The sequence below is a fragment of the Ambystoma mexicanum genome, chromosome 1q, assembly GCF_040938575.1.
Source record: "Ambystoma mexicanum isolate Mex_15411 chromosome 1q, UKY_AmexF1_1, whole genome shotgun sequence".
In the NCBI taxonomy this organism is placed as follows: Eukaryota; Metazoa; Chordata; class Amphibia; order Caudata; family Ambystomatidae; genus Ambystoma; species Ambystoma mexicanum.
In genome coordinates, this window is record NC_090922.1 from 1,207,597,951 (window position 1) to 1,207,620,766 (window position 22,816).

Below are 22,816 nucleotides of genomic sequence, written 5' to 3' on the forward strand. Positions count from 1 at the left end.
ATCTTATAAGTTGGAAGATCCCCATTCTCTTTTAATCAATGTTTTGTTCTGGTTCTTTGTTACAACCACACCTTTTGATAACACAATTTGTTATAGTATTGCAATGATGATCCTGTGAATTATGCAGGCTGTTTTAGGATTTCCAAAAACAGTGACCATATTAACATTTTGTCTCGATAAAGCTGGGTAGGAACAAAATATGTAAGTGAAAACCGCATACAAGAATGTGTGCAAGGTTAAAGGCAGCAATAAGAGTCATGTGAGTTCTTTGTATTTCTTCAAAACATTATTTTACCTAACGGAATTAGTTCTGTGAACACTGAAAAGTTTATTCGTTACCGTAAACTTAGGAACAACCAAATAATTTTTTATTTCAACTGCGCTTGTTGGCTCTTGGTAGCCTATCTAGTCTGCATTCGCATAACTTATTCTCTTGCTTCACTGTCAATGAGTGCCAGAGGGATAAGGGTCTCTTCTTTGTAAAGCTTTACGTCATTCAGATGCAGGCAAGCTCCACTTCTTTGGATCTTCATAGCAGTGGGTGTGACCTCCTCTACTACGTACATTCCTTCAAAACAGGCCTTATTCCAAGTGTGGACAAAACTGTTGACGATCACTTGGTCCCCTGGATACAAACTAGGTGGCTTTAACAGTTCGATGGGGTTGATAATTTGGCTGCTGTCGTCTTCAACGATTCCCTTCGGTTTCAGATCTGTGGGAAATAAAAAGTACTAGCGGTCATATTTGTCAAATCATGCATCACATCCCCTAATGTGTTTGCTACACTATGGGCATCCGTTTCTATTCAAGTGGCAGGACCAAGGGGTACTCTCATGCGCCGTCCAGTCACCAACACATGAGTCAGGTGGTGATCTGAGCCAGGCTGGTTTCTCATTGCAAATAAGGCAAGTGGTAGGCAATCCCTTCTTCAAAGTCATCCTTATCTTGGCTATACTTTTAAGGAGTCCGTTTAAATGCTCACCAATACCATTTGCCTGCAGGCAAATGCAGATCGAAGCGTATGCTTTATGCCCAATGGAAGAGTTATCTGTTTGAACATCTCATTTACAAAATGCGGCCCATTATCGAACCGCAGAACTTTGCATACACTCCATCCAGCAAACACCTCACGTACAAGAAACCTGGCAGCACATGTGGCATCAGGGTGCGTGCATGGACCAGCCTCAATTCATCGGGAAAAAGAACACTACTACTAGCATATCTGTAACCATTGCATGTTTGCAACATAACCACATAGTTGTATTGTAGTTCTTTATTTATATAGCGCACCTGGCCCATAGGCATCTGGGCACACATCTTTGGTTACACACAATCATACATACACAGTTAATAGCCAGAGTAATTAACGTCAAATATTTACTAGCAAATCTACAATACATTTATAATATTTACAAGCGGGCAAAGGCAATTGCAGTGAATGTGTAAATCGTAGATTTAGTGGAGATGGAGTGATAAATTGTGTGAATCTTGGTCCATGAGCCATGCTTTGGCTTTGCACTTGAAGGTGAAAAAGGAAGGTTCTTGTCTGAGTGAGGTAGGCATAGTGTCAGAGTTTTGAGGCAAGTACCGGGAAACTAGCCCCTCCAGATTTCTGTAGTTTAAATCTGGGTATAGATGGGCAGTGAGTTTGAGCTGTTCTTTGTGGCCGGCTTGAGGTTTGCCTCGAGAACCAGATGGCTAGGTAGGGAGGTACCTTGTCAGTCAGACATTTATGAATGAGGGCCAGGAATTTGAGGGCGACTCTTTGTGAAACAGAGAGCCAGCGCAAGTTGCGTCGGGTGTCCGATATGTTGGTTCCTAGGTAAGTTCAGTGCGGCCCTGATGGCGTTGTTTTAGGTGATGTGAAGCTTATTAAGGTTTTGGTGACTGGGCCCAAGATAGAGGGCGTTGCAGTAGTCTAACTTCTAGCGAGGATAATGCAGTTTGCTGTGTTGATGAATGGGCGGCAGGCAGTGATAAGTTTGCATGTGTATGCAGATGCTGAGAGCGCAGCATCAGTTTGTCTCGAAAGAGATAAGGCAGAGTCAAGTTAAATACCTAAGGTTTTGGTGTCATTCGTAACTTTGATGTTGCCGTCAATAACAAAGGATATTAACGAGTGATCTAATCTGCGAAGTCGGTTAGTAGAGCCCAAGATGAGGAGCTCTGTCTTGTCATTATTAAGACAGAGCTTGTGTTGGGCCATCCAAGCCTGGTTGACCAGGTACACCTCGTTTAGCCCTTTGGTGTCAGCTGAGTGGTCGCCTGAGATAGGCATGAGTTTTTGGGTGTCATCCGCATAATTGGTGTAGGCGACACCCAGATAGTCAAGGATATCAAAGAGCGGTTTTGTGAACACACAAAGCGTGGGTGAAACACAGGATCCTTGGGGGACACCACACAGGACTGGCGAGGGTACGGCCAGGGCTGGACTGCCCCACAGGGACACCCCCCGGTGGGCCTCTGGGCATAGGGCCTCTTTGGCAAGGTACGGAAGGATACCGCATTAGAGGAGCAACGATCACATGCATCGCGTGATCCGCTTGCATGATTCACATTGAATTGGCTACTGCCACCACCGACCGAGGCACGTGGTGCTGCCACATTTATTTTCTTCCCCAGCAGCTTGTATCTGCGCAGGATGATGAGGTCCTGGGAACTGCACGTGCCCTGCCTGCTGCTACACACAGATTGCAGCTGGGCAGCTAAAGTGCACTGGCAGGGCAGCAGCCAGCCAGTCAGCCACAGGCCACAGCCAGGCAGCTGCCTGCTGCTTGTGCCTTCCGACGACTCAACGCCACAACCACTAAGGTAGGTGAAAACGAGATAATTGAGGGAGCTGACTTGGTGGTGGGAGACAGTGCAGGCTGCACACCCTGGGCTGCCAGTGTCCACCTCAGTGCTGCTGAGTGCTCGACAACTGAGTCCAGGTGCTGACAATTCAGGTGCGATTCGTCTTTAAATGTGTGCCAATACGAATATCTGCCCTTAGACCTGTACTACATGATGCAGCTGCATGATACATTTAACATGTGACATGGATCATGCAGCTGCATCATGTAATCCGTGGGTCTACATAAGGCAGCAGCAAACCTCTGTATCTGTTTGCCTGCCTGCAATGGGCTCCTGCCGATGGAGCAGGCCTGGGCACTTGGTGTGAATGAAGGAAGGCCGCTCTCTGCCCAAAGCATTCACGGTGAGGTGAATTAGCGGCGCGAAAAGGGGGCCAAGCCAGCGCCTCTCACATGTGTTTGAAGAGGACTGCGCACGCTGGTGCCGGCCCTCATGAGGGTGCTCAACAAGCCTGAGTGACGCTCATCCGCCTTCACACAGTCATGTGTACATATGGTATGAAATTGCACAGCATAATGACAGCTATCCTTATGCAGAATCGGCATTCTCTGTCTTTCAGCAGGAATGTTGATGTGTCTGTCTTTTTATTCTTTTTTTACTGCTCCGTGCTGTACCACAATGAGACGCACATGGTTCACACAGGTCTGTATGTTGTTAGCATTGCATTGTGGGACTTGTAGTTCTGCACGGATGGTCTACTCACATACCTGGTCTGAAGGCAACGGGCAGCTCATCATAATAATACAAAGTAAGAGGATATATTTAAGTTCACCTATGCCACACTAGCTGCACTTTAGATGCCCCCCAGAAGCTGGAGTGTTTGCCTATGAGTGCAGTTATGCAGGACTCGATCCTTAGCCGGTATAAAGGCTGCGTTTCAATACTTGCCATAATAGCTGGAGTGCAACACCTGGCATAACCCTGATTGCCCCGCCCAGTATATTAACACATGGCAGCCTGAAAAAGCCACATACGCATTTTGTCAAAGCACAAGCAATCCATCTGTCATGCATGTGCAACACCTAGGCACAGGGTACCATCTGACTGATGCACTGTTCCTAAATTCTCCCGATAGCCGTGCTGGGGAGGCATAGGGTGCTCAGCGGCAGCCCCTGCCTTATGGAACAACCTTCCGAGCTACATTTGCCCAGCCACCTCCCTGCTGCAAAAACAGTAAACTTGTAAGGGTTTTGCTAATCCATTAAGAGGCTAAAACCTGTCCAACAGACTATTTTCTCTACACATTACTTTTCTCCCTCCCCATTATTACTGCAATTTCCCCAATATCTCTCTTAGCGCTAGTGGCACTGTACTTATTGGTGCACGCTGATGCTGCACCCTGTTTCATGTATATACCTGGCATACAGTGCTGTGTTCTTGGCAGCACCCAGGCAACCCAGGCTCAGCCTGTCATAAGATGGCAGTTCCTAGCCATATGAGGCTGCATCTAGTATTTGATGGCAGCACTTTTGGGTCTTTGTGATTGTGCTGTGGACATGCCATCCTCTTGAAAAAAGCTAATACAACTCACCATTCGTCAACTGCTAGCAACAAATGAATAGATCCCTGTCACTTAAATGCATTACGTCAGCACTTAAATGATGTGGATATATTACTAACGTCAAGGGCAAATATTATTGCTCACATTTTTAGAGTGGCATGCTGCCAGGGCACTGCAGCTGGAGTAGTGGGTTAGCCTGCAGGTTGCTGTGAAGGAAGAAAGGGAGCCTCTGGAGGAGAAATGAACATTCAGCAGCACATCAAACAATCCCTGCAAGAAGTAGAACGCTGGGGGCCACCCCGAGCCTTATTGCTTAATTCTCTGGGCTACCTACAACCTCCTTAGTGTAGTAGGCAGGCTTCAATTCTCCTTATTGTCAGCCCTTTTCCTCTTTCCTGTTCTCTCTATCGCACATTGTTTTTAGCTTCCACCTGCTCACTTTCCTCTCTTGAATTCTCTCACTCCTCTTATGCTCACTCCTCTCTCTAAACATTTATCTCTTATCCACCTCCTTCTCCCTGACCATCTTTTTCTCTGCTCTCTGATTTTCTCTCTCCAATATAGCATTCTCTATTGTTATACTTCTCCTCTCTGTTGGAATTTGTCTCTCTTCCCTTCATCCCCTTTCTCACACGTCCTCCTCTTTTTTTTCTCCTTTATGTGTTTTGTGTCTCTTCCCCTGAAATTTTGTATTTTGTCACTGTTTCTTTGCCTACCTCCATTTTGAAAAATCCCATCACCATGAAGCAGGGATGGGTGGTTCTGGCCAGGACATTGCATAAGTACATCTTCAAATGTAGACTTCCCAGCAAAGCATGGGGCCAAACATCCGTGCAGACACAGCTGGATCATGGAGGGAGGGGACCCGGGGAGAGTCATGCTATGGATATTTGTTATTGAGATTTACATTGTGGACTGTGTGGTTCTCATTGTATACATATACAGATGTGCAGTGTACGGACCACAGCATCTCTCATATTTTTATTGTACTCGCCTCTAAATTATATTCACAGATCTTGTCTGGCAGATCTTCTCGTCCTCCCAGCATCAACTCCCCGAATCCTACCATTCACTTTCTGACCCTATGGTGTCTTTTGGGACACAAAACGTGTACATGTTGTTTGGTTATTTATCCACCCATTGACTGCCCATGGCCATGTTAATCCCGATGGCCATTTCCACCTGCTTTCTACCCTTCTCCACCCAAAACACGTCCCCTTGGGATGTTTTTCAGTTAGCTTTATCAAGCCTTCGCATCAAAGTGTGTGCTTTAAGTGCCTGCCAGTTTTTTCTCAAAGCAGTCTTCTGAGAGTTAATGACTGAAATGGAACTATAAACGCGCTACTCCTGAAATAAAAATGTCAACCAGGTTTGATATGATATGGCATTTATAACACGCCTATACACAAGTGTTTCAAGGCGCGCCAAAGCAAGGGAGGGGAAACAGAGGGAAGACAGACAACGATCTTACTAGGCCAGGTACCCTGCACTTGTGTTTGAGGGTGGCGAGGTCTGAGTCGTACCAAGAGTTGCACTTGGCTTTGGGCTTCAAGCGGATCCTCATGACAGGGGCAAGAACATCGAGAGTATCAGATATAGCAGAGTGGAACATGGAAAAGGCTGTGTCAGGCAAGGGGGGGGGGGGGGGTGGCAAAAGCCTCAACTGACACATGCTTCATGGGTCCGATAACCGTGAAGGTAGGTGGCAGTGCTGGAGTTGGCTTGCCCTGAGGGGTAGCTGGGAGGAAAGGAGAAAGTGATCGCTCCAGGAGAGAGGAGTGGTGAGAGGGATCGAAAGGGGAAGGTCTGAAGAGATTAGAACTTCCAGAGTGTGCCCTTGCAGAGTGAGTTGGGCCAGAGAGGTGAATAGAAAGAGATAGAGATTGGCAGAGGTTGCGAAAGAGTCCAGTGGAAGGACAGGAGGCATTCCATGTATAAGCGCTATGTCTGTCCCTCACTGAAGTCCTGTTAAAAACAAGCATTGGCAAAGCCAACAGTTTAAGCTTGTGTATCAATATTAGGCATTCAGCAGGCACTGCTATTGTATACCCAGGTACTCACACCACTTTGCAGCTGCTACCATCAATGGACAGTTAATACCACTGTGGCAGTGCCTGGCAAAATGCCTTTCCCATGCCTACACAAAAGCCAAAACTCTTGGCATTGCCAATGCTCGTTTCTGAATGTTCTTATCTGTGTGCCCTTCCCAGCACGGGATAGGGTGAAATAGATTAGGGAATGGATTAGGGATGCATGTTTGGGCATCTTTAAAAACGGCTGAATTCGTTTTTCTCATCTGCAAAATATGGAACGTTGCAGGTCCCTCTATCATTGAAGATCTACTTTGGGAGATCATGAACTTATTTAAAACATTACTTTTTAATCTGTGTATGTTTAAAACATGCTTTAAGTGCACTCATTTTGACTAATTTTATTCAAGACTTTTTTGGGGGATACTTGCAATCCCCTGTTTGAAGGATTGGGCGAAATATCGGGCCACTTTGAAAACATTTTCCAGGGCCACTTTTGGTTCCCAGTCCGGCCCTGGGTACGGCTGAAGCAGAGGGGGAAAAGACCCTTGCGGATCAATTGGCCAGGAAGGATCTGATCACAGTAGTGGCTTTATCTGAGAAGTGGGCTGCCACTTCGAGATGTCGACACAGAATTTGGTGGTTCACCAGGTCAAAAGCAGCCGATGGATCCAATGGCAAGAGGAGGTCGATCTTGCCGGTATCTTTCAGGTCCTCGATTTGCATTTTTAGGTCTAGCAGTGCTGTTTCAGTTCCATGCTTGGGACGTAAGCACGATTGTCTAAGGCCAAGGAGATTATTGCGTTCCAGATAGTCCTGAATCTGTAAGTAGGCGGCATGGTCTATGATTTTTAGCAGGAACGGTACAGTTGTGATAGGCCTGTAATTAGTGGGTTGTTTGGGTCAAGAAATGGTTTTTTGAGGAGGGGGATGACCCACACATCCTTCAGGTTGTCTGGCACAGTGCCTGTGCTAAATGACGTGTTTCAGTGCTGTGATGAATGGAGCTAGTTCATAGGATGCCTCCTTTATGATGGGAGCTGGTCAAATGTCGCCCTGGCAATTAGAAGTTTTGAGATTGTTGATGATCTCTACCTCTGAGATAGTTGGGGGTGAGAGGCTGAACGGTTCACGGGTACGTGGAGTATTATTAGTTTTGTCAAGGAGGGAGTTGAGCTGAGAATTAGACTAGAGACTATTTTTTTTTTTTACATTAATTTTGGCCTAGAGTGAGGTTTTATCAAAGAGTGGTTTTTTTGTTTGAGCACTATGGGCTGTCTTTGCTGCAGGTGTCAGGTGGTGTGGAGGGGGTTTCAAGTTCTTTGAGGATCTTGAAAAGCTCTTTTGTGTTGGATTTGGCTTCCAAGATAAGTTTGTTGTAGGTCTCCTTCTTATCTGAGAAAATAGCCTCTTTATGGTTGGGTGACGCTATGAGAAGACTTTCCTTGTTGGCATCGGAGCAGTGAATTTTCCAACGGGCTTCAGAGGTTTTTTTCTTTGCGTAGGATCCTCAAATGTGGTGTGAACCACAAGTTGAGGTGTGCATGTGGTTTGGCTTTCCTGGTTTTGATGGGGGCAATGGCATCCATTGCTTTAAGAATGGTGTCTTTATAGGTATCAATAAGGACTGTAGGGTCTGAGCATGATAGTAATACATTGTTCAGAGAGGGTAGGATGTGAGAGAGAAGGTTGTCTCTGGTTATGTCTTTTGTTTCTATTACAGGTTGGAGGTGCGATATTTGGACTCGATTATATAATGTATATGCAGATGCTGAAAATGCTGAAAAAGGCCCTTTTGGGTGGGGTATTAACTCCTCATTGTTCGCAAGGTATGCCCTGCTGTGAATTTCTGACACACCATGTAATTTACAATGTGGCGAAAACCAATCTTTTCCGATCATGGCAGCAAGATTCTCTGGTGATTTGCGCAGGATAGTGAAGCTGATCCAGCTCAACTCTCAATAATGCTACAGGCATAACTGGCTTGCCAGTACTCTTGTCGCCATATAGCCTCTGTGAGGGATAAAGAACACCCGTCTTTTCCATAAATCCTGTTCTTGCAGAGCTCGACTTTGCAGCTCAATTAACTGTACAATGGATGACCTATTAAATCCTTCCTTCATACATCGTTCTGACATTTAACGCGTTCTAGTTCAAAATTAGAAATATTTTGAAAATATGCTTCTTTTTTTGCTTCAATGTCTGCAGCTTTGTTACCACAACAAATCAGGTCTGCTCTTAGTATGAGCTGCACACTTCAACATGGCGATATTCAATGTAGCTTTAATACCATAATAAGCTTGTCCAATATAGGTGCATGTTGCACGGGTGTGTCGTCTGCGCAGAGGAATCCTCTCCTTTTCCAGCGTGACAATCCTGCATGTACGGTTATGTCACATAGGCGGAGGACAATCTTGCACTTGTCACTACTTCACCATTCTTTTAACTTCACTACTGCTGATCCCTTATGCCTTTCGCCTGTTTGATCAATTTTCAAAGAACCATCAATGATCAGAATTTCCCCCTTCTAGAGCGTTTTCTTTAACGTGGGGAATATTGTCATAAAACTCAGTATATGTTGTACATAATCCTCCTTCTCTACTGGTTCTGCTATTAATGTCACTGGATTCACTACTCTACATTGAACAATTTTGATCGCTGGGTTTGACATAATCACCTCATACCCTGATGCTCTTTGTGTAGTTAACATGCTTTTAGGGTTCTCTAAAATGTTGAATAAGGAATGATTGTTGTATGTCATTGAGCACCCCATTGTAATACTTGCAGCGTTTTCATTTGCAAAAGCAGCAGCAGCTAATGCTTGTTTGCAGGTGTAATGCCCTCTCATCACTGAGTCTAAAATCCCACTGTAATAACTTAGTGGTTTATGTCCATGTCCTAATGTCTTCTGCGTAAGGACTGCTGTCATTACCACTCCATTTGAATGCAAGAATAAATAAAACTCATAATCTGGAATCCCTAACACTGGGGCTGTACAAATCACCTTTTTCAACTCTTCAAATCCGTCTGTAATTTTGTCTGTACATATTATGTGGTCTTTACCTATTTGTGCTTCTTTTAAGTCCTTTCAAAAGTGCTCTAATATATGTACTGTAATCAAAACCCCATTAATTACACAGGCCTAGAAATCGCTGCAGTTCCCTCTCTGTTATAGGTTGAGTTTTCATGATCGTTTTTGCTCTCTCGGGTGTCGCCTCCTCCCCTCTTGAGAGATTAGCTGCCCTATATACAGGACTGCTTCTTGGCAATACTGTAGTTTCTTTGTCCACTATTTATACTTTTCCAGCCAATACTGTCATTCACTGGACTGAGTCTTCTCTGCATTTTTCTTATGTCTCCCTGCACACTAATGTCATCTACATACTGAATTATTGTGCTCTCAAGTTGTATGTTACATAGGTCCATCTGAATGACCCTATTAAAGATTGATGGGGACTCACAGTACCCCTGTGGTAATCGTGTATGTTTCCACCGCTGATTTCTATATGAAAAGGAGATCACATTTTGGGAGTCCTCATGAAGGGGAATTGAAAAAGTTATTTTTATTTTTTAAATCTACTAGGGCAAAATATTTGGCGGTAGCTGGGATGTTACATAATATCGTAGCTGGGTTCAGAACCGGCGAAAATTCTGCTTTGACAATATTATTTAGGGGGTGTAGATCCTGAATAAATCTCCACGACCCCCCTGTTGATGGCTTTACTGGGTACACAACTGTTATATGTGGAGTCTGAAACCATTTTCGCTTTAGTACAGCAGGAAATACTGCGAACATCAAATATACCTTCATCTGCTTCTCTGGACATGGGATACTGTTTTGGTTGTGGTAAAGTTGCTCTTGGTTCATGATTTATTGTAACTGCCCCTGCTCTGCTAAATAGAGCCATGTAATATGGACTGTTGGACCACAAAATGCTTGGCACTTTTTCTAAATCTTCTGGGAAAAAACGCTGGTTTCTTTCCTACCAATGCCATTCTCTGTGGTATCTCCCTATTCTCAACTTTAACCCAATATGTGGGACTTAGTCTGTTGGTCTATATGTTTTGTCAGGAGCTATTACTGTTCTCCATGCTCTTCCTTCATCCGTCCCATGAACAACCACCCTTTCCTCTTACCACTGCTGATTCTAGTTTTTTTTTTAAAATTTTTGTTTTTATTGACAACATACACGACAGGGTGGGCCAACTGGCCTATCCCACCCGCAATAAATGCAGGAGAAATCACATTGTCAGGAACATTTTCTGATTAACTCCCAGACCCTATTCCCCCCTCCCAGTCCCTCCCCCCAAACAATTGCCACGCCAACTTTAGGGATAATACATATATATTGAGCATAGGGAAGAACACTTGCTTAGCATTCGACAGAAAAACGTGAACCATGAAACAGTGGGGTAATACCATGAAGCGATTAGGCCGGGGCAAGTCCAACCCCCCAAGGAGTGTGGGGACTCGCGCAATTTAACCTTTGGCTTAAACATTTGTTCGATCGCCCCTCTACAATCGCATAGTAATACAGTCATCGTGCAGCAGCACTGCTGTCCATTCTCGGACAAAATCAGACATGGTATCGTTCGCTATTGCCGAGAGTCTTTCGTAGCTGAAAATGACCCTAAGCTTGCAGAGCCATTCCTCTTTGGAGGGGGCCAGGACACTCTTCCATTTTTGCGCAAGCGCCAGTCTCCCTGCCCGCAACATAGCGCTGATGACCTTGGGGAAGGCATTCCCCTCCGACTCAGGCGTGGGGGAGCCCAGTAGGATTTCCAGCGGGTGCAAAGATGGTCCATAACCCTCGATATCTTTGATCCAGCTAAGAAGCTCCGTCCAGTATACCTGTATGGATGGGCAACTCCACCACATGTGAAACCAGGTTCCCCGTTGGTGGCAACCTCTGGTGCATAGGGGGGAAACATCCCGGTACATTCTAGACAACAGAGCCGGGGGGCGATGCCATGAATGGAGGATTTTAAAGTTGTGTTCCATAGCTGCTGTGTATAGGGAGCCCGTGAAAATGCACTTAAAAACCGCACTCCAGGTGTGGTCATCTATTGACATTCCCATCCTCTCTTCCCATATGCGCTTGAAGGGTTGTCTGCCTTCTAGGTCCGCTGTAATCAGCGCACTATAGAACTTAGATAGCAAACCTTTGCGAGATCTACTTTTGGCCAGAATAAGTTCGAATGGGGTGAGGGGGCGACTAAGCTGTTCGGACCACCTTGGTTGGGTAAGTATCCCCTTCAACCGCAGGAATTCAAAAACCGTGGGGGGCCTATCCACCAGAGCCTCCGTCAAACTGTCGTATTCGATGAAGCCCTCTTCTCGTATAAGCTGGGAGACTCTTTCCAGTCCCATGTCAGACCATGCCTGAGTGTCCCAAAAGCCCCTCATGTCCAGATCGATGGGGGGGGCCCAGAGTGATGTCAGAGGTGAAGGCCATGTAGATATCAAATTATTGGCTTTGTTGGGTTTCCACAGCGTCCAAAGGACTGCTAAGGTAGGATGTGTCTTGAGTTGTGTGGGGAGTGACCTGGGAGAGGCCCAGAGATAGTCCCTAACCTTCCTCGGATGTGCGTGGGTGTCTTCGACATACGTCCAAAATGTACGCATATCATCCCGCATGTGCTCCAACATCACCCTAACCTGGGCTGCTTTATAGTAAAGCCTAAAATCGGGGAGTCCAAAGCCACCAAGGGATTTAGGGAGGGTCAGAGTGGAGGTTTTAACCCTGGGTCTTTTGCCATTCCAAATGAAGTGGAGGACACGGGACTCGAGCACCTCGAAAAAGGCTTCGGGAATCACGACAGGGAGAGCGGAGAAGAGATAGAGAAGGCGTGGTAGAATGTTCATCTTAACCGAAACCATGCGTCCCAGCCAGGAGAGTGTGAGGGGGGGCCCATCTTTTGAGATCGTTACTGACCCGGGCGAGGATTTCAGGGAAATTCCATTGGTATAGCTGTGACAGATCTCTGGGGATGATGGTGCCCAGATATCTTGTGGATTCTCGCTCGATTCTAACCCCCTGAATGTCGGTTTTATTCTCAATATCTTGTTCCCCTGGGCCCATTGGCATGATGCTTGATTTGGATGTGTTTATTCTCAGCCCCGAAAAGGAGCCAAAAAAGCGTATGAGATCAAACAGCCTCGGTAGGGATTTTTGGATGCTGGTCAAGTAGCCTAGTATGTCGTCTGCGAATAGGGAGAGCTTAAACTCGCACTCACCACATCGTATACCCATGATTTCTGGGTCATTCCTAACCGCTATGGCCAGGGGTTCCATGGCCAGGGCATATAGGAGAGGTGACAGGGGACAGCCTTGCCGGGTGCCTCGGGAAAGGGAAAAGGGCTCAGATGTACCCCCATTAACTAATACTCTCGCCGTGGGCGAGTTGTATAGTGCTGCGACCCACCTACAAAAATTATCTCCCATTCCCATTTTCCTAAGAACCTTGATCATGTAAGGCCATTCGACCCGGTCAAAGGCTTTTTCTGAGTCGAGTGAAAGGAGGTACCCCTCCACTCCCTGCTCGGTTGCCTCATGCATAAGGTCGAGGGTTTTTCTGATGTTGTCTGACCCCTGGTGCCCCGGGATAAAAGCCCACTTGATCTCCATTTTGCCAATCTGTTCGCCAGAAGTTTCGCCAGTATTTTGACGTCAGTGTTTAGGAGCGGTATGGGCCGATATGACTGGCATAAGGCTGGGTCCTTGCCCTCTTTAGGTAAGACCACTATTAAGGCTGACATCATTGTGGGTGGGAGGGACCCTTGGCTAAGTGCACATTTGAACAGCTTGGCCAGAAAGGGGACGAGTGTGGATCTATAGGTGTTATAGAATTTGACTGAGAAGCCGTCGTCCCCCGGGGCCGTACCACTTTTCAAGGAGGAGATAGTGTCAATTACTAATTCAGATGAAATGGGGATTTCCAAGGTGTCGGCTTTGTCTGGTAGCAGGCCCGCGACAGGGAGGGAATCCAGGAACCTATCAACGTCTATCCCATCCCCCTTGTATTCTGAGCAGTATAATTTTTCATAATATAGCCTGAATTGTTCAGCTATTTCGGAGTCCCTTGCAGTCGAGTTACCGTCCGCAGAGCGGATTGAATTCACTCTCCTGCTATTCCTAAGTTCGCGGAGTCTCCAGGCGAGTATCATGTCGGCCTTTTCCCCTTTCTCCATATATTTTTGTTTCAGGAAAGAGAGCTTCCTTTCCATTTGCCCTACTTGAAGGTGAGCCAATCTAGTGCGCAGCTTCTGCAATTCCTCCCACTGCCCGGGAAACATCTGTGTTTTCAGTTTACCACCTGGTTGTATGGCCTCTATCTTGGTTTTCAGGTCTTTCTCTTCCCGGTCCCTCTCCCTTTTTTTCCCCGCCCCGATGCCAATCAGGGTACCTCTGATAGTTGCCTTAAATGCCTCCCATACTCCCATAGTGCCTACCTCCCCGTTGTCGTTCAGGGAGAAATAATCTATGGCTGTCAGAAGGGTTTGGTGCGTCTCCTTGTCGTGAAGAAGGAGGTCGTTACAACTCCAACGGGAGCTGGCTGCAGGGGTAGGGGGGAGGCCTATCCTAATCTTGACCATGTCATGGTCCGTCCAGGGGACGGTTTCCACACCAGCGCTGGTGATCTCTCCCTGCATAGTTGCATCTACCAGAATGTAGTCTATGCGCGAGAAAACATCATGAGGCTTAGAGTAGAAAGTGTAGTCGGGGTTCAGACCTTGCTTGGGTATACTCGTGTCACACAACCCCAATTCCCCATTTACTTCCTGGAAGGCTGATGCCAATTTTTTGTGGAGCCGCCAGGAGGGTCCCCTCCGCGAATGCCATTATTGTCTCCTTCATGCTTTCCCAGAAGACGTCCTGCGACTCATTTGGGGCGTATATGCAGACCAAGGTGAACAAACGTCCCCGCACATCCCCTTTAACCATGAGATACCGACCCTCGGGGTCGGTCTGTGCAACCTTAAACCCAAAGTGAGCCTCGGGGGACACCAGCAAAGCTACTCCCCTCTTCTTGAACTTGGTTGAGGCCGAGAATACCTGATCTATGTTTTTAGCCTTGAGCTTGGGCTCCCTCCCCCGAACCCAGTGGGTCTCTTGCACAAAGAGGAGCTGTAGTTTCGTCCTCGTGAATTCCCGCATGAGCAGCGACCTCTTGGTGGGTGAGTTGAGCCCCCGAACGTTTAGAGACCCCACTGACAAGGATTGGAGTGAATCATCCATTAGGACACGTTTTGAAGCACATAACTCCGAATTCAAAGATGCAAGCGTCGTTACTCCCTAAATGTTTCCGCACCCTGCAGAGGGCTAGTAACTGCCCCCAGGGTGTGATGAAATCCCCAAACTTTGGCGTACTATAACAAAACCACAACCGTCCCAACTTCCCCTCATCTCTCCCCCCACCCCCCTCCCCCCAGATCGCCTGGTTGTGTTGAGGCATCGTCCCAAGGTCACACAACCGGCCAACCATGTCCCCCCCCCTCCGGGCTCGGTACCTCTTTATAAACACCCATTCGAGCCCCCCCTCTTCGGGATTAATGCAAGAACGTAAAATTTAGCAACATCCCCCCTTTGCAATGTCAAGTGGATAAAATTTTCATCGGATTCCAGTAGTTTGTTTCAGCCATTATGAGGGTCCGGCGACGCAGGTGCCACTCGCCTGAATTTCCTTTGGCCTCGTACTCTGCGCCTCTCCTTTGGAGCGTTGTTCTTTTTTGGGCCCATCGAGGCGCGCTCCCGGTCGCGGTCTCCCCGTTCCAAACCCGAACTATCTAGGAGTTCGCCCGTCACTCTTTGGATGTCATCCTCGGTGATCAGGGTATACTTATATCCTTCGAACTCGAAAGAAAGGGAAAAAGGATACCCCCACCTGTATCGGACTCCCTTGGCTTGGAGCATTTTCGTCAGGGGGGAACAGAGGCGGCGTCTCGCCAGAGTGAAGGCCGACAAATCCTGGTATACCGAGATCCGGGCCCCCTCCCATTCCACCGGGCCCTTCTTGCGAGCCAGTTCGAGGATCCTGCTTTTCTCTGAGAAGTAGTGGAAGCGGACTAAGACGGATCTGGGGCCTCTGGAGGCTGCCCCTGCTCTATGGGCCCTGTCAATAGTGGGTTCGTTAGTATTAGCTCCGTCAAAAAGCACTCTCACCACCGCGTTGACTGCCTTGACAATGTCTGCCTGGGTTTCACCATCTTGTTCCAGGAAGCCTAGGAAACGTGGGTTGCAGCGCCTTTCCCTGTTTCCCAAGTCGTCCATTTTTAGTGAGCATTTCTCTTCTCTTCTCTCAAGCTCCGACAGGCGCATGCCAAATAGGGACTCGAAAATGTCACTCGAGGCTGTATTGTTCTCCAGTGCCTGCACCCTGTCTTCTATATTGTCCACCTTTCTGTCTAGGGTGTCCAGCCTAAGGGTGATATCTGCGCGGAATCCTCTAATTTCATCAAGCAGGGCCGCCATACCCCTGGAGACCGAGTTTGCATCTGACGCTTCTTGTTGCGTTTGGGTTTGGGCGGCCATTTCAGGGGCAGTAGGGGGCTCGAGGGACGGGCGCCGAAACCTCTGCAGTGTTTCCCTCCAGGTCATAGGCCCTCCCTGGGCACACCCGCTCCCCGGTGTCTGCCACCGAGTGGTTGTGGCCTACGGAGCCTGCTTGTCTCCTTTGCTTCCTGGGGGGAGCGGGGGCCCCTGGCAGCTCTGCGGCCGAGGGTGGGGACACGGTTGTGGGGGGGCTGGAGCCCAAGGCAATTCCTCCGTCGTGGGCGGGGGTTTTCCTTTCCCAGATTTTCCCCGTTTTTTTTTTCTTTTCCCCCGTAGTTGGGGGCCGTGACCTGTTGTGTTTCAGCGGTCTGTCCTTCTGCGGCGTTTGCGGGGGCTAGGTGCCCTCGATTGAGCCCCGTGCACCTCTCAGGCTCGGGGTGCTTCCGGGGCTAATATGGGCTTTTCCTGGCTTCTCTCCTCCTACCCCCTTTTGGGTTTTTATTACCCCCGGTGGGTGCCCAGCCCCGGGGTGGGTCTCCTTACCTCGGGGGGGGGCACACCCACGCCACTCGTGTTCGCCCCACGCGGGCTCGCCAGAGTCTGCGCACTCCTGGGGTGCTGATCCGTTGCTGACTCCCCGCTAGGGGGGTTCCTTGACCTGTTGCGGCGCCTCCTTCTCCCGCTCCGTGGTCCACCTCTTGGACCGTTTCGTCGCCGCGAACAGCCGTCCGGTCAAGGCAGGAGTCCTAGGCCTCGGTCGCCTGGGCCTTTGAAAGCCTTCTCTGGGCCCGGGCTCACCGCTGCTTTCCGCAGAGCCGCAGGGGGGAGGGGCCTCGCGCCCTCGAAGTTCGCTGGGTCAGAACTCCGGCTCTGTTCCACCCTCGGGTTCCAAATTTGGGCCGGCACCTTCTTACGGGGGGGGGTGTCGATGTCTCGTTCGGGGGGGGCCTCAGGTCCCTCGATCAGCGCCCTGTTGGGGAGACGAGCGGAGATGCTTCAACGCATCTCAGCGCCCCCTGGTGGATCCTGATTCTAGTTTTATGGGGATACCCTGTCCTTCCTCGTCCATAGGTATTTACGGTCTAAACAAAAATTTGTCTGGAATCCTCAGTAATTTACCTATGAATACAGGAAGCCATGTCAACGAAATATTTACTCCGCACAAAAATACTTCTCGGTCTAGAGGAACTTGCTTTTTGACTTGTACATGTGTCATGATCTCTGCTTCCAAAAGGTCAGGGTTTTCCCAACTCCCTTGGAAGCAGATCCATAACCCAGGTTCCGAGTGCCAACCAGTCCCAATTGGGACCTTTTGGACCCAGTCCTGGCACCAGTGGCACCAGGCTCATAAATATGCCCAGTCCCAGCGCTGGAAGCGCCGGGCTCATAATGCTTGGGTGGACTTACCTGCAGCAGACCATGCTGCTTACTTGCCTGCCAGTTGAGCCTCTGATCCTCTTCTGTTTGGAACTACTTTTCCTGTTGGGTGGGGCAGGAGCCACTCCCTAGATTCAGAACACTGGAACTCTTCTGGAAAGCAGGAAGTCTTTTCTTACCTAGGCGTGGCTGTGGAAGGAGACACCTAAGCACTACAGGAGGCTATTTAAACCACACCCGATGGATGAATCTTGCTTTGCGTTATTCTGCATCCTCTGCAGCAGAACGCTCATCGTGTCTTCTGCATCTGATCCTGGGCCTAAGGAAAAAGGCTTACCATTCTGAATCCAGTCTTCAGCAACACCTATAAAGACAAGAAAGTACAGGTTAGCATTACGGTCTTCAGTGACAGCTCTTCACTTACCTGGTCCATCGGCTGTCACCAACGCCTCGCGCTGCATTCCGGCATCTGAAAGACAAAGGCTTACCTACTCTTCGTGCGTTCCGGAGGTCTTCACACTGCATTCCGGCATCTGAAAGACAAAAGCTTACCAACTCTTCGCACGCTCCGGAGGCCTTCGGCGCTGCATCCCGCATCTGAAAGACAAAACAAGGTGCGTTTAAAGACATTGGGGAACTTTAATACTCACGTGCCATTACTCCTTTCCACATCTAACCCAGTGGGTATTCCGGCACCCTGCAGCCGCTCCAAACTTGTACCTGCAAAATAAAAAGACAGTTAGAGCGCATCGTGGAGCAGGCAACAAGCGCTTACTTACGTGCTTCCAGGCGCTTCTATTCATCACACGGGCTCCATCTTCAACTCACTTCAGCCCGTCATCCGCCATCGCCGGAACCCTGCAAAACAAGAAACATCATTACTAAAGACTTTAAAGACATTAGAATTACTCGAAACTTACCGTTCGTGCAGTAAACGACGGACAGCAGTCCTCTGAAGTCAAGAGGCCTGCTCCCCTTATCCAGTGAAGAAACTGGTTACAGCACCCTGCCCCGAGGCAGATGGAGAGCACGGCGTTCACTTACCTAAGGTGAGAGCGTTAACCTTTGGGGTTCTACAGGAGAAGAGAAAGGGAAGAAGAGAGAGACATTCAATAACCCAGTTCCTTAATCCCATATTTTCTATCTGCAGACATCTTACCCTTCGAGTCAGACATAGAGTGCACAGAGGTCCAGCCCAAAGAGCCAGCCGTGTGTTACACATCACCTTTGAAGATACGGTATACGCCCAGTCAAGACCGGCGCCTCTACGGGAATCAGGTGAGCGTTACAGAACGCAAAGCCTACCACAAAACTCCCGTCCAGGCGCTATGGAAACCTCGGATACCGACCAGCTAGCCCAGTTACTTGGGGAACTAAGGGCAGAAGTGCATGCAGCCCGTCAGGAAACGAACGCTCTAAGAAGGGAACAGATGATCTCGCTAGACAATTGCTACAGTCACAAGCCGGACAGACCCCGTTACCCGCATCTGGGGGAAATCTTCCTTCTACATCCTCTATGAATCCAGTGCAGATCAACCTACCTGGGAATGTACCTCTGGCTCCGCCTGAACGATTTTCTGGTGACCCAAAGAGGTTTGCAGTATTTATCAATCAGTGCCGGTTGCATTTCTTATGCCGGCCAGCAGCCTTTCCAACTGATCAAGCTAAAGTAGCTTTCGTGCTTTCGTACCTTAGTGGCAATGCGGCAGACTGGTCGATCCCTCTAGTAAATCAAGATGATCCGGTCCTCCATGATTTTCAAGCTTTTCAGCTCAGTATGGAAAAACTGTTCGCAAGACATTCACAGGGGCAGGCCTTGGACAATGAGCTTCTTTCGTTGCGACAAGGTAATCAAGACCTTTTGGCTTATATTGCGTCTTTCAACAGACTGATAGTGGAAACTCAATGGCCTGAGGACAAAAGGATTACGCTGTTTTATAGAGGTCTACGTGGAGAGCTCAAAGATGTGTTAGCCCAAGTAGTGAATCCCCCACAAGATTGTTCGGACTATATAGACTTAGTCGTTCAAATAGATCACAGACTGCAGAACAGGAAGGCCGATTGTTCCAAGTTTGATGCTCGAGTATTTTCCAAATCGCCAACTCCTTCCAAAGGAATAGACTCCGGGGAACCCATGCAAATAGGGGGTCTGAAAGGTCCTCTAACACAAAAGGAGCGGGAAAGGAGAAAACAGTTGCAATTATGCCTCTATTGCGGAAACTCAGGGCACTTTCTTCGAGACTGTCCGGTGAAACCTGCCAAGAAGGCAGTAGGAGCTGCAGTTATCAAAGTTACAAACTCCGAGCAGGGAAACGACCTCGCCCGACAAGAATAGAGGTCCTCTTGCCGAGCGTGAAAACCAGTTCCGTGACCTCGCATTTCGTGATACCTATGGTCCTCATTAGCCCTGATAATCCGGATCGATTACATGCAATTGAAGCTTACGTCGACAGCGGTGCCATCGGCAATTATGTGGATCATGAAATGGTTTTGAGGATGAATCTAACTTTGTCCCAAGGCTGTAAAGGACGTCATTACTACGGTGGATGGTACGGAGATAGCCTCCGGGCCAGTAACGCATACCACTCCAGAGGTGACGCTAGTAAGTCAAGATGGACACCATGAGAAGATCGTGTTCGATGTGATCAAGGCCCCTCAGTTTCAGATTATTCTAGGAATACCTTGGTTAGAGAAACACAATCCTCTGATCGATTGGCGAGCAAGAACGGTCCAGTTTCCAGAATGTGTCTCTACTTGTCACCCTCCACCTGGTGTTGCACTGGCAGCAATTTCTTCAGAGACTCCCCAGTTACCTCCCGAATACCTAGAATACAAAGATGTTTTCCGGAAGGATCAGGCTAACTCTCTACCTCCTCATAGGTTTTATGACTGCCAGATAGACCTGATACCTGGATCTACTCCTCCTTGTAGTAGAATTTATGCCCTCACCGAGCCTGAGAACCTTCACCTTCGACAATACCTGGATCAATACCTGGCAAATGGGTTTATTCGTCCTTCCAAGTCCCCTGCTTCTTCAGCTTTGTTCTTCGGTCCAAAAAAGGAAGGAGACCTTAGAACTTGTATAGATTATCGCTCCCTGAACCAGATCACCGTTAAGAATAGATATCCGTTACCTTTGATCCCTGAACTCCTGGACCAAGTCAGAAAAGCATGCATATATACAAAGCTGGATCTTAGAGGAGCTCACCACTTGGTACGAGTAAAAGAGGGCGATGAATGGAAGACGGCCTTCCGCACCAAGTATGGGCTATTTGAATATCAGGTCATGCCCTTCGGACTTTGCCATGCCCCGGCCGCCTTTCAATATTTTATGAACGATGTCCTCAGAGAGCTTATAGATGTGTGTGTTGTTGTTTACATTGACGACATCCTCGTTTATTCTTCATCGGAATCTGAACATCGGAAACACGTGAAAATGGTCCTCGAAAGATTGTGTCAACACAAACTTTTCGCTAAGTTGGAAAAATGTGTTTTCAACGTGACTGAAGTTGAATTCTTGGGATTCATATCACCTGGCGGAGTGCGTATGGATTCAAAGAAGGTCGATGCAGTTCTCAAATGGCCATCACCATCCGCCGTAAAAGGTGTGCAAAGCATGTTAGGCTTCGCTAACTTTTACCGCAGGTTTATCCCCGAATTCTCTCGAATAGTCCAGCCCATCACTGCCTTGTTAAAGAAAAACAAACGTTTTGAATGGTCTACCGAGGCGGAACAAGCTTTCCAGGATTTGAAGACTAAATTTATCTCTGCACCAATCTTAAAACACCCTCGCCCCCGAACTCCCCTACATCGTGGAAACTGATGCTTCAAGCCTTGCCATGGGGGCAGTTCTATCACAAAAGGACCCGGTAACCAATCAGTTGCATCCCGTGGCATTTTGGTCCCGCAAATTCTCGCCTCCTGAAATCAATTACACAATTACTGACAAGGAACTTCTGGCTATCAAGTCTGCCTTTAAGGCTTGGCGGCATTATCTGCTGGGGGCCCGACACACCGTTACTGTGATTACGGATCACCGAAACCTGCAATATTTGAAAACCGCAAAAGCCCAATCCTCTAGACAACTCCGGTGGGCATTATTCTTTGCCGAGTTTGACTTCATAATTACCTATCGACCTGGTACAAAGAACGGTAAAGCTGATGCCCTTTCTCGAATGGGAGTGGAAGAACACTTGATCAACCCTAAACCTGTACCAATCATTCCCGAACAAAGAATTCAGGGTGTAATCGCCACAGAATCCATAGAGGAAGTTAAGGATAAAGCCAGGCAACTTGTAACTCCAGCAGATATACAGAATTGGCATCTGCAGGGAAAGGACTTTGCAGTAAAGGACAACTTATTGTATTTCCAAGAACGATTATACCTACCCAGCACAGATTTACAGAAAAAAGTAATCTCTTGTTATCACGATTCTTTAATGGAAGGCCATCCCGGTATGGCCAAGACCTCAGAAAAGATCAAGCGCTACTTCTGGTGGCCGTCTTGGAAAAAAGATATCAGAGACTTTATAATGTCCTGTGGAATATGCGCCCAAAACAAGAGTCAAAAGGAAAGACCAGCAGGCCTCTTACGCCCTATTGACATCCCACCTCGCCCTTGGCATACGCTTTCTATGGACTTCATCACCGATCTACCTCCATGCTCCGGATACAATATGATTCTAGTAATCGTGGACTTATTCTCCAAGATGGCGCATTTCATTCCGCTCAAAGGCTTGCCAACAGCAGCAACTCTGGCCCGAGAATTTCTCGAAAACATCGTCCGACTGCACGGTTTTCCTTCGGTTCTAATTTCGGATCGAGGTAGTCAATTTATTTCTCATTTTTGGCGAAGTTGCTGTCGGTCGGCTCAAATTGATGTGAGACTATCGACCAGTCACCACCCTCAGACCGACGGACAAACCGAGAGGACCAATCAAACTCTGGAACAGTATTTACGCTGCATGCTGCAACAAACTGAAAAAACTTGGAAAGACATCCTTTGGATAGCCGAATATGCCTACAATAACTCTGTCCATTCGGGAACTAGGAAAACCCCGTTTTTTCTTTTGTACGGCAGTCACCCTCGAACCTCGGAGTTGGATCCCCTCCAAGATCTTGAAACACCAGCAGTAGACTACCTGCATTCTACAATCACCCAAGCCTTTAAGGAAGCTGTTTCTCACCTTCAAAGGGCTAAAGAACAATACAAGAAAGGAGCAGATCAACATCGGAAGGAAGCCCCTCCATATCAAGTAGGGGATCAAGTCTGGTTATCCACCAAATATCTACCTCTAAAAGGGCCACGCACATTCAACCCAAGATACCTTGGTCCCTATTCCATCACTACCATAGTAAACCCAGCAGCGGTCAAGTTGGACTTGCCCCCGCACATGAAGATATATCCGGTCTTCCACGTCTCTCTATTAAAACCTGTGCAACCTCAAACCCGACTAACTAAATCTCCAAAACCTATCCTAGTTGATGGAGAACTCGAGTTTGAAGTCAAAAGCATTCTGGACTCCAAGATCTCCAAATCTAAACTATTTTACCTAATTGAC

The 22,816-nt window shown here is 47.8% G+C and overlaps 1 long non-coding RNA gene across 1 annotated transcript in view; it reads right to left on the reverse strand.

Annotated features, from left to right (window-relative positions):
• Positions 1–346: 346 nt before the first annotated feature.
• LOC138522109 (uncharacterized) overlaps positions 347–22,816 on the reverse strand; it is a 70,439-nt gene continuing 47,969 nt past the window's right edge. The window contains exon 2 of the long non-coding RNA XR_011283244.1: positions 347–712. This is a non-coding gene — a long non-coding RNA (uncharacterized lncRNA). The remainder of the gene's footprint in view (positions 713–22,816) is intronic.